The sequence below is a fragment of the Propithecus coquereli genome, unplaced genomic scaffold (assembly GCF_000956105.1).
Source record: "Propithecus coquereli isolate 6110/MARCELLA unplaced genomic scaffold, Pcoq_1.0 Scaffold65, whole genome shotgun sequence".
Taxonomy (NCBI): domain Eukaryota; kingdom Metazoa; phylum Chordata; class Mammalia; order Primates; family Indriidae; genus Propithecus; species Propithecus coquereli.
The window spans coordinates 6,347,435-6,364,811 of NW_012152507.1; the positions used below are offsets into that span (position 1 = coordinate 6,347,435).

Here is a 17,377-nt window from a genome sequence, read left to right on the forward strand (position 1 = left end):
ATAAAGTTTTATTGGGACTCAGTCACACTCATTTGTTTACACATTATCTAGCTGCTTTCACCCTACAGCAGAACTGAGTAGTTGCAACAGGGACCACCTGGCCTGCAAAGCTGAAAATATTTACTATCTGGCCCTTGACAGAAAAAGTTTGCTGACCCTTAATCTAGTTCTGGAAAGTTCCAGTTGTCATCTCTCAGTACTTATGGAGGAGATTTGAACGTAGCAGGTTTCTACTCTAACCTGATTGATTTAAGATACTATGTCCTCTGTAAAATGTTAGCAATTATTTCCATAGTCAGCTTTCTCCTGGGCTCCTAGATCCCTTCTACCATTTTGCTGATAAATCTCTGACCAGAGGTGTACAGTTCATATGTTCATAAATCATGAAACTGTGTATCAAAGAATTCATTCATTTGTTCATGTATTTTTTCTCCCTCCCTCTGACAAACATTCATTTAGCACTAGGTGTTTTCTTTTACTGTTACTTGTGATTTATTTTATTTAATTGAAAATGTTTTGATTTCAGTTAGTAATTTCTATAAAGTAGTACTGCTTAAATAGTTTCCTAAAAATAATATTGGAGTCTTGAACATCACATTTAATTCAGCTAAAAAAAATTTATTCTAAAACTATCATGATAAAAAAGGTTACAAAATTCCTCTGCTTATTCTAGTCCTAAATTCATTTTCCAGAATTTTAATAGAAAGGGAATTTTCAGACACAAATAGTCACAGTCAGATAATGTGTGTTATAATTTAGCATACTTAGCCAAACAATAAACACTTTTAGAAAAGTGAAATTGATTTATCGTTTACTCTGTGCTATGCACTTCTCCCTGTACATCTCTAGTAGTAGTCACAAATTCTATCCTGATGACTAACCTTTTTTAACCTAAATAGTGCTGACTCAACATTTCACTTCTACTTTACTTCTAACATTCAATTTAGATGTCTTAACACCAAAGCTAACAATTTGTTTTATCAAAAATTTGTTTCAAGAACAAAATTTCCATAAACTATTCTCTAACAAATCAAAGCAGAACTTCTATTGTAGAACACAAATGGAAAATAATATACAAGAAACTTTGTCTCTTCAACTTGAAGGCTAATACCTGGATATTAGAAAAATAAGCCTAAGATAAATAAATTTTACTATTATTTTTTCTGTACAGTGTCAAGATTTCTATTTTAAATGATATGTTACTTATTATATTGTCATTTGAAAAGAAGGATTCCTGAGAAGCCTTTAGTAAAGTTTTATGCTGAGTATATACTTGGTTCCTATATGTTTTAATTTGAACTGTTCTAAAATTACTCATTTGGTAAACATAAAGTCTATAAGAAAAAAGATAAAAATACTAAATCACAATCTTTATTAAACAATTCAAAGTTTTCAGTAATATCTATAAATGCATTCTTATAAACCTATACTCCTGATAGTATTAACCTATAGTATGATCACAAACATACAAATTTTACAGTTTTCTGGGTAAATATTCAGTGCACTGAAAGTTAACTACATTTAAAATCATCATGAAACAAAAAACATGTGAAATAGCATTATCATATTCTAAATGGCAATTGAGCATTTTATTTGTAGTTTCTGTAGCAAAAACTAAGCCTAAAAAACTGTGTATCCACCATTTTCCCCCCTCTTCTTTTACCAAGAATTTTGACATACTTTGTAGGTATAAGTCTTGTTGTTTGACCATCAAGACTAGGCAGAAGCCAACCACACACTTCGGGTGGTGGTTCTTTGAAAGCTAAGTTTAGCATATCACCAGCCTGGAAAGAAATTTCTTCTTTAGATACGGCAGCAAAATCATATTCTGCTCTAGCAACTAACTACACAGTCATCCTCACTACTCGCCCAGTTGGTGTTGTCTGTTACTTCATCACTGTGGGTAGACAGCAGTTCCCAGATGAGGTAAGGACCACCAAGGATGACAGCAAAGAACAAGAATATTGGCCAAGATTTTGCTGAGTTAGCTGCTCCGTCCTCAGCAGCAGGGCAAGCCACAGTTCCTTCACTTTCTGCCCACAGGTCCTTGTTCTCAGAGCCTCTTCTTAAACCTATCATTCACTGTGACCATCTGTAAAGATACCTTATTGTCCTAACTGATGCAAAAGCTGAAAAACCCTTTGTAAAGTGTATTTTTAATCAAGAAAAGTGATTTGCTGCATCCACTACAGCCCTGAAACTGTTATATTAGTAGGTAGCTGAAAAGGTAGCATCCCTCATCATGCCGACAGAGGCAGATGCATGCACGATACTTTCAAAGGACTGAAATGAACCTCTGCTACTTTCTTCAGTTTGATGAACAAATCCACTGGGTGGAAGACCATCTATACGGAGGTGGTTATAGCCTAAACCTTTATATTCATACCTACAAGGGCTATAGCTTCCATGAAATGAATTTCCACAGGCACCATATCCAGAGGAAAATGAACTGCAAGCAGGTCTGAAAGCGTTCACATTGCTGCTGCTTGTCTGCTGTGATGGCCTTGGAAGAATAGGTGGGGGCATTCCGGTAAGTGTTGGTTGTCCAGGTCTTGTCACTAAAGTAGGACTCAAATCAGCAGACTGCAAAGTGGGACTGGGGCCCCCAGAATTCACAGGTCTCCCAGGGTTTCGGGAAGTTGGCAGCTAGGACACCATCTCCTCCACCTCCACTCAGCTCCTGCTCCTAGCCCCGCTTTGGTTTTTTGTTGTGTGCAGTGCTGGGTAGCAGAGATGAAAAAAACAACTGCAATCTTTAGGGAGGTCGGAAATGAGTGTAGATGACAAATAAAACAGGCAATGTGGTAAGTGCTGCAATAAGACTCATGCACTAGATGATGCAATCATAGACCCAAGAATCGTGGAACTGCCAGGCATTTATTTAACAAGTATGTAGTAGGTACCTGATAAGTTTCAGGTACTGTGCTGGGTGCTGGGAATATGATGGTAGGCAAGATAGATTTTAAGACCTGTCAAGTCTGGCTTACAGCTATCATAAATACAGCAGGGATTTTTGAGGCCATCTGATGCAATTCTCTTACCTGATAAAAGAATCCTTGCTGCAGCTCTCTTGGCAAGTGCCAGTTACATTAATGTGGTCTATCTCCTGTGATGTGAAACTCATGGGTTAATTTATGTCTAACGTTGGAAAACTATAAATTTTGGTTGTTATACTTTATTTTGAATGAAACTACAGTGGAAATTATGTATTTCAGGGCTGAAAAATGCCTGCTAGAAAACCTCAGCTCATTTTTGTGTGGGTGTGTGACCAAAACACATTAACATTCACTAAAATATAAGCTCCAGGGGACGGGGATTTTGTATTTTATTCACTGTTTACTCACAGCATCTAGCCTAGGATAGAGGTTGGCACATATACTAGGATTAATCTCCGAAATGAACACAGAAATCTTTAAAAAATATATGGCAACATTTGACATGCACAGAGCCAGAAATAATAGCTTGTTATTTCCACTAATAAATAATAAAGTAGGTGCATGTGTGTGTATACGCGAATGAGTGAATAATAATCATATACTGAGCATAGAGTATGTCTCAGGCTCCACATAATTTACCTCATTTCTTTCTCACAATAAGATGGAATTTTGTTCATTCTCGCACTACCAGTGGATCAACATGTGTTTAAATAACTTGCTGAGGCTAACAGATTGGTTAAGTATGACAGTAACGCTTAGGCTAAAGCTTTCTTTGTACCTTCTTGTGGCCAGCTGTCAATTTTGTCTGTACTCTGGAGACTTTGGGGTGTATGGATATTCCACAGGCCTGTCCTCCCCGGCATAGGAGGGTAACTAGACCAGGGCAGGCACAGGTGAATTGAGGAAATGGTCCAGCAGATGTTGAACAATCTTTCTGGCACCACTGACCCCAGGGGCCCTCCGTGGGGACCATTTGTAAGCATGCCGTGTATGTCAAGAATAGTAACACAGCTGTGGTAACAGACTGTGGAGGCCAGTTCTCTATTTGCTTTCAAATCCACCCTTCGCCTTCCCCCTGCCCTTTTATGTATCACGGAGAATTTCATTTTACAGAATCCCTGGTCAGTTGGCTACTAGGTGGTGAGGCCAGTAAGGTGCATTGGTGGAGGAGGGCAGAAGCCAGCCTATTTCTGCCTCTCCTGATTTGCCTGTGTGGCACGCCTGGCAGTGGCTGTCTCCTTTGTGTCTCAGCTTCTGCAAGATCGCCTCTCACGGTCCCACTCTGACTGGCAGCTCACACTGCAGTTCTAGCTCCAGCCAGACCCTTCCATTAGGAGTTCTGAGAACACCATCTTCTGTTGCCTCACCAACCCTATGGTTCCAAGCTCCTTCATCTTCTATATAATCAACTCCTTGGATTAAGTTCCCTCTGTTGAAAGATTTAGAGTTGTTTCTGTTTCCTGATTGGATTGATTTGACTGATAATACAATTAAGTATTCAAGTTTCAAGAGCTTCGTATAATACAGATTTACTTTTTGTATGCTTAAAGTCCAATCAGGTGATCACTGGGCAGCCTTATGCATGATTCAGGGCCCATGATCCTTCTTCCTGTGACGCTTTCTCTATGGTCTCGGAGCCCTCTCTGGATTGTTCTGATAGCAAAGGGGAAAGTGTGCAAGTCACACTTGGGAGGGCTTTATGGGCCAATCCTGGAAGTGGGGCATAACACTTCGGTCCACATTGCATTGGCCAAAACTTTGAGGGAGGCTGACACATGCAATCTTGCTGTGGGTCCAGGAGGAGGCGGCAGGTTAGGGGTCAGGAACAGCTTGTCAGTCTTCACTACATTGGGATGCTGGGAAGACTACCTGCGTATCTGTCAAGTTGGCCCGTGTGTAGAGATTGCTCTCCACCCCTCACCTCTCCCATTTGCTCTTCTCATCTTGCCTTGTTTGCACACAGTTCACTTGAAAGATACTTATTGAAATCTGGTACAAGGTGATGTCTACTCTCTGGGAGTAGGAATAAGTGTATATGAATATGTCCCGAGCCCACCAGTCAGACCCAAACATACCTCCTGAGGTCTGAGAAATTGGCCATTGAAACTAGCACAGGCAAGCTGGTGCTACCTGGGACGTCCCTTCATATACTCCATCAGTGAGGGCAAGAAATGCTCCCTGTGCATTGGTGTGGTGTGTGCTTTGCTATTCAGAGTGGATTCCATCCATCAGCAGCATCTGGGAGCTTGTTAGAAATACAGAATTTCAGGCTCCAGCCCAGCTTTACTGAATCAGAACCTGCAATTTAACAAGATCCCCAGGTGATTTGTATGCAGATTGAAGTTTGGGAAGCAAGAATGTAATTCATAAAGTTAAGACTTTATTTAGCTGGCATCACAGGCGTTCTACATGGGGCTTCCCAATGTAGGACACGCTAACATGCTTCCTCGCTCAGGGAAATCTTGTCTGAGCTCATCCTCCTTTACCTCTTCAATAAGCTAAGAAATTGGACAGTTGGAACATATTCATGGTATTTCTAACAAAGATGAGAGAAAGAAAGAGAAAGAGAAAGAAAGAAGGAAGGAAGCAAGCCAGCTAGCCAAGTTCATTTAGCCAGAGTGGTCCCTGGGCCAGAAATTCCCAGACTGTCCAGGGATGGAACTCACTGAGTAGCCACTCAGTTCTGAGATCAACCCTTCCCACAAACATGTATGGGCTCTGGGCCCGACACATAAGTAACTTAAAACTATCTATCTCTCATTGTCAGATTTGAGCTGTGGCCAATGGGACAATTCTTAGCCATCTTTGAAACAGTCCAATTTTGATTTTAATTTCTTCCTGCCTCTCCTGCCTGCATGTGCAAATTCCTATTTTTCTTTCAACTCAGCTCAAATGCCAACTCTCTTGTGATTCCCTGAATTCAAAGTTCAGCCCAGGCCTTCAATACCCTTCTAGACTGACCCTCTGGGGCATGAGGCTCTGATACCTCTTCCACTGTCAGCCTCCTCTTCTTTTTGTAATCCAGGGTGGCCTCTTACCCCTCTCCTCTTCTCGGCGAGGAAGGTGCCAACCAGATTATCAGATTGATGCATCACTCTCAGGTGCTATGGGGAGAATATAAGGGGATGGATTCAGATAACAACACAGGTGTTTTATCAGAGGCCTTCTAGAGTCCTTAATGAAGTCCAGTAAGTACTTGAAGGATGGCCTCCACTCAAGTAGAGAGAAGCAGTGGGAAGAGAAGCAAATGATTCCATTCTTGCGTTGTTGGGCAGCCACTCACTGTGCCCGAGTGCAATGCTTTGTTAACATGCACAATCAGTTTGGCAAAGACAGGATTTTTTCCAAGCCTGATCTCCCCCAGACAACACAGGGCAATAATACATTTATCCTATGGCTGTGTGCATCAAGGGTGAGGAAGTCCTCTAAATATTGTTTCTCTCAACTCAGGGGATGGGGTGGGGGGACTGAGGCAACTGTGTGTGTGTGTGTGTGTGTGTGTGTGTGTGCATGCACACATGCGCACAATCAGATGTGTGTTCCAAATCTTATGGGCCGAGACAGAAGGACTAATGGGCTTATATATTTTAAGAAAGATTCTTTGGTATTTCTAATTCATTTACCTGTCAATGACTTCCTTCAAATATAATCAAATTGGTTTCTCTCATTCATTCATTCATTCATTCATACAGCAAATATATCATGATGTGCTGCACATACAGAGATTAATAAAACAGTCCCTATCCTACAGGCGCTACAGTTCTGCTTGCTTCAACCTCACCCATTTATGAATTTGTCCAATTCTTGCCTGTCCTGCCTCTACCCCACTCCTACCCTGAGAGGACTCTGCAACATGCACCTGCCCCCTTTTAAATTAATAGACTTTTTTTTTTCCAGCAGTTTTAGGTTTACAGAAAAATTGAGCAGAAAGTATACAGTTCCCATATGCTCCTTCACTATCCACCCAGTTTCTCCTATTATTAACATCTTGCATTAGTGTGGTACATTTGTTATAAGTGATGAGTCAATATTGACACATTGTTATGAACTACAGTTCACGGTTTACACGAGGGTTCATTCTTTGTGTTGTACCTTCTATGGGTCTTGTCAAATGTATAACGTATCCACCATTACAGGAGCACACAGAATGTCTCACTGCCCTGAAAATCTGTTGGAGCCCCTTTGTTCTCTGGCTCTACCTCCGTGCCTCCCCTGCCAACTCAATAATAAAATAAGGTGACACTCACTTGGGTTGAAATCAAAGTCCAGCATATATGTAGGTTACCTGGCCCCACCCCAGGATCTTGACTGATTTATCACCAGACACCACTAAATCTTCAGCAAACTTGACAAGAAATGCACCCTCTGTACCCAGTGGAAAGATCTAAAAGAGATGAAGAGCTGTGTCTCTAGGTTCAGAAAGTTACAAAGAATCTAGCCCACTAACAGGGCAATTTAATTCCCTGTTGAGTTGCCTCAGGGAATTTCCCAAGAAAGGCCAGGATTTTAGAACAGGCTTTTCTTTAATCTTCGTGACTCATTCTTCCTGAACAAGCTCATCCTTTAATGGTGTGTTTTGTGATTATAATTTTAGTGGTGCTACAACATGTTCAAGAAATTAATGATTTGTGGATGTACAGGGTATGTGAGGCAACGGCAGGGGCACCAAAGCCAAGCCGAGACGTCCACCTGACTTAGAGGCTGCCCATGGCCCAGGCCCCCACTCACTGCTGCACATTGGCATGGGGAAACCTGTGGACCCTAACCACATATTTTATTTATTTTTATCTTTAAAATCATCGCTCCAGGAAGACAGCAGCACGGTGGACAGCAGTCATTTCAGTTTGCAAGATTGTATCTGAATTTTCTGGCAACAGGTTCTTCTGGGGGTAGGAGGGTGAAGCCCCTCCTTAGAAGGGCATTGGTTTTTGGAAGGCAATGAGAAAGTGACATTCCCTGTGTTCTGCAGGACCTCACCTGGTGGCAGTCAAGGAGGCCAGCACTGTCTTTGGTTCTCTTCCAAGAGCTCTTGTGATGATGCTCCTCCCCCCTCCAGATCCCGGTGACTACCATCTGATCCCTTCCGGTGCCTCTCCTACGTGCCCCCTGGCAGTAGGTACTGCCCATCATGGAGCTTGTCATACCGACTGCAGCTGTCTCCTTACTTGTCCGCTGTATGATAAGCTCCTTATTTACTCACTGAGGCCTTCTCAGCGCTTACAACAATGCCAGGCAAAGATACGGCATAGTTGAATAAATGAATGGGCTGAACAGTCACGGTAGCTCTTTATCTCCATCAAGGGCACCTCTGTGTTGTAAACAGAAGTCTCAACACTAGTCTCAACACTATTCTCACTTCTTCCCTCTTTGGTGTGTGCTCATTCTAGTTGGCCTCCAAGTCCTATCAATTTTAATCCTAAAACATGTCTGAAATCCTCTTCATTTCTTTGTTCCTACCTAGGTTGAGACTCTGATGATCTTTTGTCAGGGTTGCCAGATAAAATACAGGATGCCCAGTTACATTTTAATTTCAGAAAAACAGCAAATAATTTTTTAGTGTAAGTATGTCCCAAATATTGCACAGGATGTACTTACACTAAAAAATTATTTGTTGTTTACTGAATTTCAAATGAATTGAATGGTCCCGTGTTTAAAAAAATTGTGATAAAATATACATAAGATAAAATTTACTTTTTTAACCATTTTTATGTGTACACTTTAGTGCCATTGAGTACATTCACAATGTTGCGCAACCATCACCACTATCCATTTCCAGAACTTTTTCATCATCCCAAACAAATTCTGTACCCATTAAGAAATAACTTCTCACTCTCCTCTCTGTGCATCGTCTACTAACACCTGTTATTTTTTCTATCTCTATGAATTTGCCTCTTCTGGTACCTTATATAAGTGGAGTCATACAATATTTGTCCTTTTGTGTCCGGCTGATTTCATTTAGCATAATGTTTTCAAGGTTCATTTGTAGATCAGAATTTCATTCCTTGTAAAGGCTGAATAATAAATATCCCATTACATATGTATACACCACACTTTGTTTATCCATTCGTCTTGCTCATGGACATTTGGGTAGTTTCCACATTTTTGGCTATTGTGAGTAATGCTGCTATGAGCATTGGTATTCAAAGTGTTTGTTTGAGTTCCTGCCTTCAATCCTTTTGGGTATATACCTAGAAGTGGAATTACCAGAGCACGTGGTAATTCTATCTTTAACTTTTTGAGGAACTGCCAAACTGTTTTCCATAGGAGCTGCCCATTTTATCTTCCCACCAGCAATGCACATGGGTCCTAATTTCTCCACATCCTCACCAACACTTGTTATAATATTTCCCTTTTTGTTTTTTTCATAATAGCCATACTAATAGATGTGAAGTAGTATCTCGCTTGCATTTTCCAATGATGAGTAATGTTGAACATATTCTCATGTGATTATTGGACATTTATATACTTCCTTAGAGAAATGTCTATTCAAGTCTTTTGCTCATTTTTAAATGTTTTTTTTTTGTTGTTGTTGTTGTAGTTGTTTAGTTCTAGGAGTTCTTTATATATTTGGAAATAGATCCCTTATTTGATATATGGTTTACAAACATTTTTTCCCATTATATGGGTTTTCTTTTCAGGGGTTCTGTATTTTTATTTGCTAAACCTGGTAACTCTGTGTGTGAATCCCTCTATACCTGTGGTTCTCAATCAGGGGTGATTTTGTCCCATCAGGACATTTGGACATGCCTGGAAACATTTTTGAATGTCTCAACTTGGGGAGGGAGGCCCCTGTCATCTGGTCGATAGAGGCCCGGGATGCTGCTACACATCTTACAATGCATGAGACAGGCCCTCCAACCCCCCCCCCGCCCCCGAAAACACTATGCAGTCTGAAATGTCAGTGGTGAGAAGGCTGGGAAATTTTGCAGATTGCTGCTTTTCAGCTTGTCACCTTCCAGGATACTTGCAAGTGGCAGCTCCAGTGATGACACTGGCCTTGGAGATTCTCTCAGGGTCCTCCGAGACTCAATTCTGCTGCTATTAGTAGAGAAGGGGAAACTGCAGCAATGGCAGGAGCCAGATCACAATGAGGGATCTTTAGAAAAACACTTGTTCCATGGAGATGTGATAGCTGTGAATTTACTTCCTCAACTCTTGGGGACCAGATCATACCCTACTTTTACTATGAAGCATCCCAGACAAAAGTAGTATTTACTGAGCATCTAGACTATGTAGTAGGTACTGTCCTGGGCTCTTTGACAACATAATCTAATTTAATCCTCAATGATTTTAGGAAGTAGGAATCATTTCCCTTTTTTTTTTTTTTTTTTGAGACAGAGTCTCACTCTGTTGCCTGGAGTAGAGTGCCGTGGCGTCAGCCTAGCTCACAGCAACCTCAAACTCCTGGGCTCGAGCGATCCTACTGCCTCAGCCTCCCGAGTAGCTGGGACTACAGACATGTGCCACCATGCCCAGCTAATTTTTAGTTGTCCAAATAATTTATTTCTATTTTTAGTAGAGACAAGGTCTCACTCTTGCTCAGGCTGGTCTCGAACTCCTGACCTTGAGTGATCCATCCGCCTCAGCCTCCCAGAGTGCTAGGATTACAGGCGTGAGCCACTGTGCCCGGCCTCATTTCCCTTTTATATATGAATAAATTAAGGTTTAGAAAGGTTGTATCTTTCTGAAGTGCTTCTTAGGTTGGACTGTATTGTTTGTTCCCCTGTGTATCCCCTATGCCTAGCTCATAGATTGAAGAAGAGTAGAAAAATAATACATATTTGTCAAATAGGTGAAAAACACAGAAGCCAAGTGAAGGAGCTAGGGCCTGCCTTCCCAGTTCAATTGCAAGGTCTCTGAGAGCTGGGATCATTGCTATAATTTTTTGATAGTACTTTGATGGGAGGCCAAGGTGGGAGGATCGTTTGAGCTCAGGAGTTCAAGACCAGCCTGAGCAAGAGCAAGACCCCGTCTCTACTAAAAGAAATAGAAAGAAATTAGCTGGACAACTAAAAAAAAAAAAATATATATATATATATATATATATATATATATATATATATAAATTAGCCGGGCATGGTGGCACATGCCTGTAGTCCCAGCTACTCGGAAGGCTGAGGCAGGAGGATCGCTTGAGCCCAGGAGTTGGAGGTTGCAGGGAGCTATGATGATGTCACTGCACTCTACCCAGGGCAACAGAGCAAAGTCTCAACAACAACAAAAAGAAATGCAGCAACTGACATTTCTGAAATACAAAACAGATAAAATCCTTAGAAGGCGCACACAAAAAGCTCTACTAAGCAGATGGACACAGAACTAGGACATTTGACAATTTTACTGGCAATGTCAATGGATCTCCAGATGTTTCCAAATGAACTCTCATCTTAGGCTTTGTATTTTGCTTTTCTAGTTTCACTAATGACACAAACATGATTTACATCCTTGAAGTATTCATTATATTCAAGGTTATATCCTGAAACAAACTTGTCTGAAATTTCAAATGCAATCAATATTCAATACTGGCCTATATCCAATACTTTCACCAGCAAACTGGTGACCTTGACCATCTTTGGATTACACCACTTGAACAAGGGACCCAAGGCTTGCATTGTTTTGCCGATGTCACTTATATCCTCAACAGTCAAGACATTCTTTCCAGTTAAAGCTGGGAGAGCATTGCCACCACTTACAAGTCCCCTGTTGACTGGTTACTACAGTAGCTCTTCAGTCTGATAAAACCTACAGTCACAGGAATGGATCTATCATTATTTCTAGTCAGTGCTTTGATGTAATCCAGCAGGTCATCAAAAAATTTATAGCCCTCCTGGAGTGCACAGAGGGCTACAATGTGAAGGGCTCCTGTGTCCTTCATCACATCTTGAGCAAGACATTGGTCCTGTCCATAATTAGTCCATGAGGAATAAACACCTTTTCCAAATTTTTGGCATAATGATTAGGTATACAAACTAAAGCTAGATCATGACCTGGGTCATCATCACTAATCATGATGCTGAGGCTGTGGGTCACCAGAATGGCCTTTTATTTATTATTTTTGTATAATATCTGCTGGCAGTTTTTATTCTTTTGTTTGTTTTTGTTTTTCATTTATTTATTTTTTTATCTTTTTTTGTTTTTAGTTTATTTATTGGCAGTTTTTGTAAGACTTCATTAAGCAGGATTGATAATAATGGGTTAGTTCAATTTAGAATATTATAATATAAATTTTAAAAATGCTTTATTCATTAAGTAAAGTAGAGATTTCTCTATGTTAAGTATTGTTTATTTGGCTCGAGACATTTTAGCAGCATTGCCTCGGTTCTGAGGTAAATCTTGACTTCTCAGGCATAGTTCAAAATGAATGTAGATGGGTAGAGCTTAACAGCTCTTGGTAATTCCGGTGACCTGACTCTACCTATAATTTAGAGAAGGGAGCATTTTTACAACTTAGATCCTGATCTGATAATGAGTTTCTTCTATCTGCCTGAATAGGAGACACGGCCACAAGAGCCAGGAGGACTAAATACAAGTGAATATAGGTTGAGCAGGCATTACTTAGTTAGTGTCTTTGTTGATTAAGGCCAAGTTAAAGCAGAAACCACTTTATCGTGAGCACTGGCATGGCTAGCAATTCAACAGACCCTGTAACCTAAACCCTTGACCAATGACAAGGGACCTGCCACAGGAATGTGGACAGGTGTTTGGGGTACGGCAAGCTGGAGTGTGGAGACTTTTAAAGTGTGACTTGAGGTCCTTGTATATATGGTTGGGCCCTGGGCACTTGCATGCTTATACCCATATTCCTAGCATTCTATTTTCTCCAAGAAATACTTTTGAAATTGGAGATTATGCCATTGGTAATAGTAATTTCACCAGATTTCAGCCCATATTTAATGAACTTTTCCTGTGTGCTTGTCACTGTGCAATGGAGTGGGGACGCAGAGATCATCGAGATACCTCCACTGCCCTCAGAGAACCCAAATGTTTTTACGAGAGAGAAATAAGCTTTTACATGCTTTAAAAAAATAAACAAAAACAACTCAGACGTACCATTATAACTCCATTAAAATAACAGAACCAATGACAAAATCCAATGACGACACGTCTGGCAAGAAATGGGTTGGTGAGAAATCGTGTATCCACCCAGTCCCTTTGAGGTCATTGTAGTGATCACTCTCAGGAGCTATAAAGGTATTTATATATTTTGACCAGACAATTCCTGCTGCCATAAGAAAACATTTCTTTTTTAATGCCAAAGATGTTTCTAACAAAATTAATTATAAAAATATAAATAAAAATGAATAATCATGTATATAGCTTTTAAAAATGACATAAATGACTGAAATATAAAGGAAAATGAATAAATATGTATATAGCCATTAAAAATTTACAAAAGTGTGGCAACCTAATTCGAGTTTCCAGAAAAAATTTATGAAAGTAAAAGATCAGCACGTGAAATAGTGTTCTTTGCTGAGCACTGCGTCATAAATCTGTGTATGGACTTTGGTAGATGATAGAATTTTAAGTGATATAAAGCATTAGTTCAGTTTGTAGAGCTCTTGCTAGTGACCAGGACTTCTGCTATTCTTGGATACAGAGAAAAAAGGCATTCTCATCTATGTGTAGGTAAGTGCACAGGTATTTTCAATGTGGTAAGTGCTACCAAAATAAATATGATAGCTAGAATGTAGGGAGTGATTAATACGTGACAAGCATATATCTCTAGTAATTATCCTGATAAACCTGTGAGGTTGGAACTGTTATTATTCCATTTTACAGATGAGGAAACTAAGATATGTGAGGTTGGGTCCTGTGCCCAAGGTTACATGAGTATGATAGTGATAAGCCTAAAATTCCTGGGAGCTCCAAGGCGGCGAAGCTAACTCAAGCTGGGAAGGACTGGAAGTGTTTCCGGAGAAGGTGACATCTGCTCTGAGTCAGGCAGGCCAAGAGTTAGATGGGGCAAGTGCATTCCCAGCAGATGAGTTAGGCGACTAAGGGCAAAGGGTTGAGAAACAGCGTGGCACTGTGCATCCAAGGACCACCGGCAGATTATATTGCTGGAACATAAAGTTTCATGGGGGGCGTGGCAGATTGAAGGTGGAGGCAGGGGTCAAATCAGTAGGGATGTACATGGCATGCTGAAAACTCCGGACTTAGTTTTGTCAAATTTGGCTTTAATTGCGAAGAAAGAAGAACTAGCATCTATTGTTCACCACCATGTGATAAATTTTAGGTGCTTGACCTAAAATGGGTTATTTCAAGAGATTTTCTTCTTTCTATAAAGTTTCCTTTGTTAATAAGAAATAGGGATCACAGGCTATTTTAACAGACAAAGATTCTATGGACAACCTGTCCTATTTCATAGTGACATTATAAAGAAGATGCTACCAGAATTAATGTTATAAAGAAGTATTGTTTTTAGTGAGAAAGTGATGAGAATAATATCCGTGCATTATTTATACTAGGAAAAGATTTTTAAGTATTGTATTATTAACCTTAAAATGACAGAACCAATGAACCAGATGCCAGTTTATTAGAACCACAAATTATCTCCATCCTGTCCTATAATTCCATTTTAAGGAAAAATAAGCAAAAGACAAGAAAACAGTAGATATTAAGACATATTAAGAGAAAAACAGGCTGATAACCAGAATCTACTTAGAACTCAGGAAAATCAACAAGAAAAAAATCAAACAACCCTATCAAAAAGTGGGCAAAGGACATGAACAGAAACTTTTCAAAAGAAGACAGAATAATGGTCAAAAAACATATGAAAAAATGCTCAACATCTCTAATCATCAGGGAAATGCAAATTAAAACCACAATGAGATATCACTTATCTCCAGTGAGACTGGCCTTTATCAAAAAGTCCCAAAACAATAAATGTTGGTGTGGATGCAGAGAGATAAGAACGCTCATGCACTGTTGGTGGGATTGCAAACTAGTGCAACCTCTGTGGAAAGCAATATGGAGATACATTAAAGAGATACAAGTGGAAGTACCATTCGATCCAGCAATCCCATTACTGGGCATCTACCCAAAAGACCAAATGATACTGTGTAAGAAGGACACCTGCACCCGAATGTTTATAGCAGCACAATTCACAATTGCAAAGATGTGGAAACAACCCAACTGTCCATCAATACATGAGTGGATTAATAAAATGTGGTATATGTATACCATGGAGTACTACTCAGCTTTAAGAAACAATGGTGATATAGCACCTCTTGTATACTCCTGGATAGAGCTGGAACGCATTCTACTAAGTGAGGTATCCCAAGAATGGAAAAACAAGCACCACATGTACTCACCATCAAGTTGGTATTAACTGATCAACACATAAATGCACATGTAAGAATAACATCTATTGAATGTTGGGCAGGGGGGAGGGGGAGGGGGAAGGGGGGAGGAGGGAGGAGGGGACGGGTATTTGCATACACAAAGAGTGCGATGCGCACCACCCGAAGGATGGACGTATTTGAAACTCGGACTTGGGGGTGGGGCAAGGGCAACATACGTAACCTAAACATCTGTACCCCCATAATTTGCTGAAATAAAAAAAAAAAAAAAAAGAGAAAAACAACTTCTAGGTCAAGTGCCGAGGTTAGGTCTCTGTCTCTACCTTACAGAGCACGCAATGAGGCCGGGCGTCTGGAGCGAAGACTACTCACTGGCCCTGTAGGGTTGCGGTTATCAGTTAAGTTCACTATGCTATGCTAATAAGGCAGCGGCATTTAACAGACACCACAGCATGCTTTTTTTCAAATAAGGGATTCATCCATTTGTTTAACATTTACTGTATGCTTAACTCTGTACTGGGTCTTCCTAGGAGGTGAGGTTTCCTTTAGAAGAAGGACATTCTTGAGCTGAGACAAAGTATGGAGTTAGGCCAAAAAGCAGGAAGGAAATGCAGGCCAGGCTGGGGGAACTCCAAGCCCCATGTCAAAAGGCTCCCAAGCCCCCATGCCGCCGGGTTTGGAGACATGCCAGGAGACTTCACGGCGGAGGATAAAGTTGGAGAGCTGTGTGACGCACTGGGGCTGGACAGGTCCTCAGGGGTTGGATTATGAAGGATCTTTTATGCCACAAAGAAGGGTGAGTGGGGTGGATCTTCATCAGATTTGTGTAATGGAAAGGTTACTTGGCAGGGGAAGAGTGGAGACACGATGGAGGGGATGAGAGAGGCCATGAGACCAGTGAAGACATAGGGGCCATCTCCATGCAGAGATAATGACTGTCACAACCAGGGGCCACTGCAGTGAAGAGGAAAGGAAGCAGGGCTGCCATAGGAGGTAGCAATTGGGAATGCGGCTGAAGGCGAGAGGAGAGCGGGAAAGAGGAAGCCACTTTCTGGCCCAGGCTCCTGGGGTGGTACCCGTCACCAAGATGGACTCAGGAGAAGCAGATTTCGGGGTTGAGAGGCAAATCCAGGTAACACCAGCCCCAACATCAACCCTTGACACCCACAGAGCTGGAGTCCCTCATCCCAGTCTGTGGTGGAACAACTCAAGTTAGGCAGATCCTTGAATCAGAATGAAGGAGTCACGGGGCCTGCCACACCACAAGGCCTCACTTTCTGTTTCTTTCTAAACAGCAAAACTGGAGCCCACGTTCTTTTTTCTTTTTAATTATACAAATTGTAAATGACTATATGCTTATTGGAAAAATTCAAGTAATATAATTTACCTTTGCTAGGTTTGTTAGAGCAGCAGTTCTCAAACTTTTGAACTCAGAACTTCTTTATACTCTTAAAAATTATTAAAGACCCCAAAAAGCTTTAGCTTATGTGGGTTATACCTATTGATATTTACCATGTAAGAAATTAGTGGCTAATAGGGATTCTTTTTTTTGAGACAGAGTGCCCGGGCTAGAGTGCTGTGGCATCAGCCTAGCTCTCAGCAACCTCAAACTCCTGGGCTCAAGCCATCCTTCTGCCTCAGCCTCCCGAGTAGCTAGGACTACAGGCATGCACCACCATGCTCGGCTAAGGGATTCTTTTTTTAAAGGAGATTATTCCAAATTGAGAGTTGCTTTGTTATGTCTTCAGGAAACAACTTCATTTTGCCAACACTTAGAGTTATTAATTTCATGTAAATTAGCTTTTTCAATTCATATTAAAAAGAAAACTGTTTATAGCAAGAGCCTTTTACAATAAAAATACTAAGATTTTTATAACTTTTGCAGGAGTAACCTAGTTTTTACCTGTTGTCTATCCTAAAATGACTTAATAACATGTGATTCTTACCCACTAGGAATTACTGAACCATAGTCTCTGCCTTTGGGTAGTTTTCTCACTGGGGATTTTTTTTCTGTTTATTTATCCAAAAGTTTAGCAATATCAACAATGTAGGCCCTGTATACTTACAACTAATATTGCAACCAGAGCTCCTTGAATGAGTCCAGTCAATACATCACTCCAATGGTGTTTGTAGTCAGAAACT

At 40.6% G+C, this 17,377-nt stretch overlaps 2 pseudogenes; both read right to left on the reverse strand.

Moving 5' to 3' along the window:
* Positions 1-1,589: 1,589 nt before the first annotated feature.
* On the reverse strand, positions 1,590-8,078 carry LOC105822950 (annotated as a pseudogene).
* A 3,242-nt stretch (positions 8,079-11,320) lies between these two features.
* LOC105822951 overlaps positions 11,321-17,377 on the reverse strand; it is a 12,294-nt pseudogene continuing 6,237 nt past the window's right edge.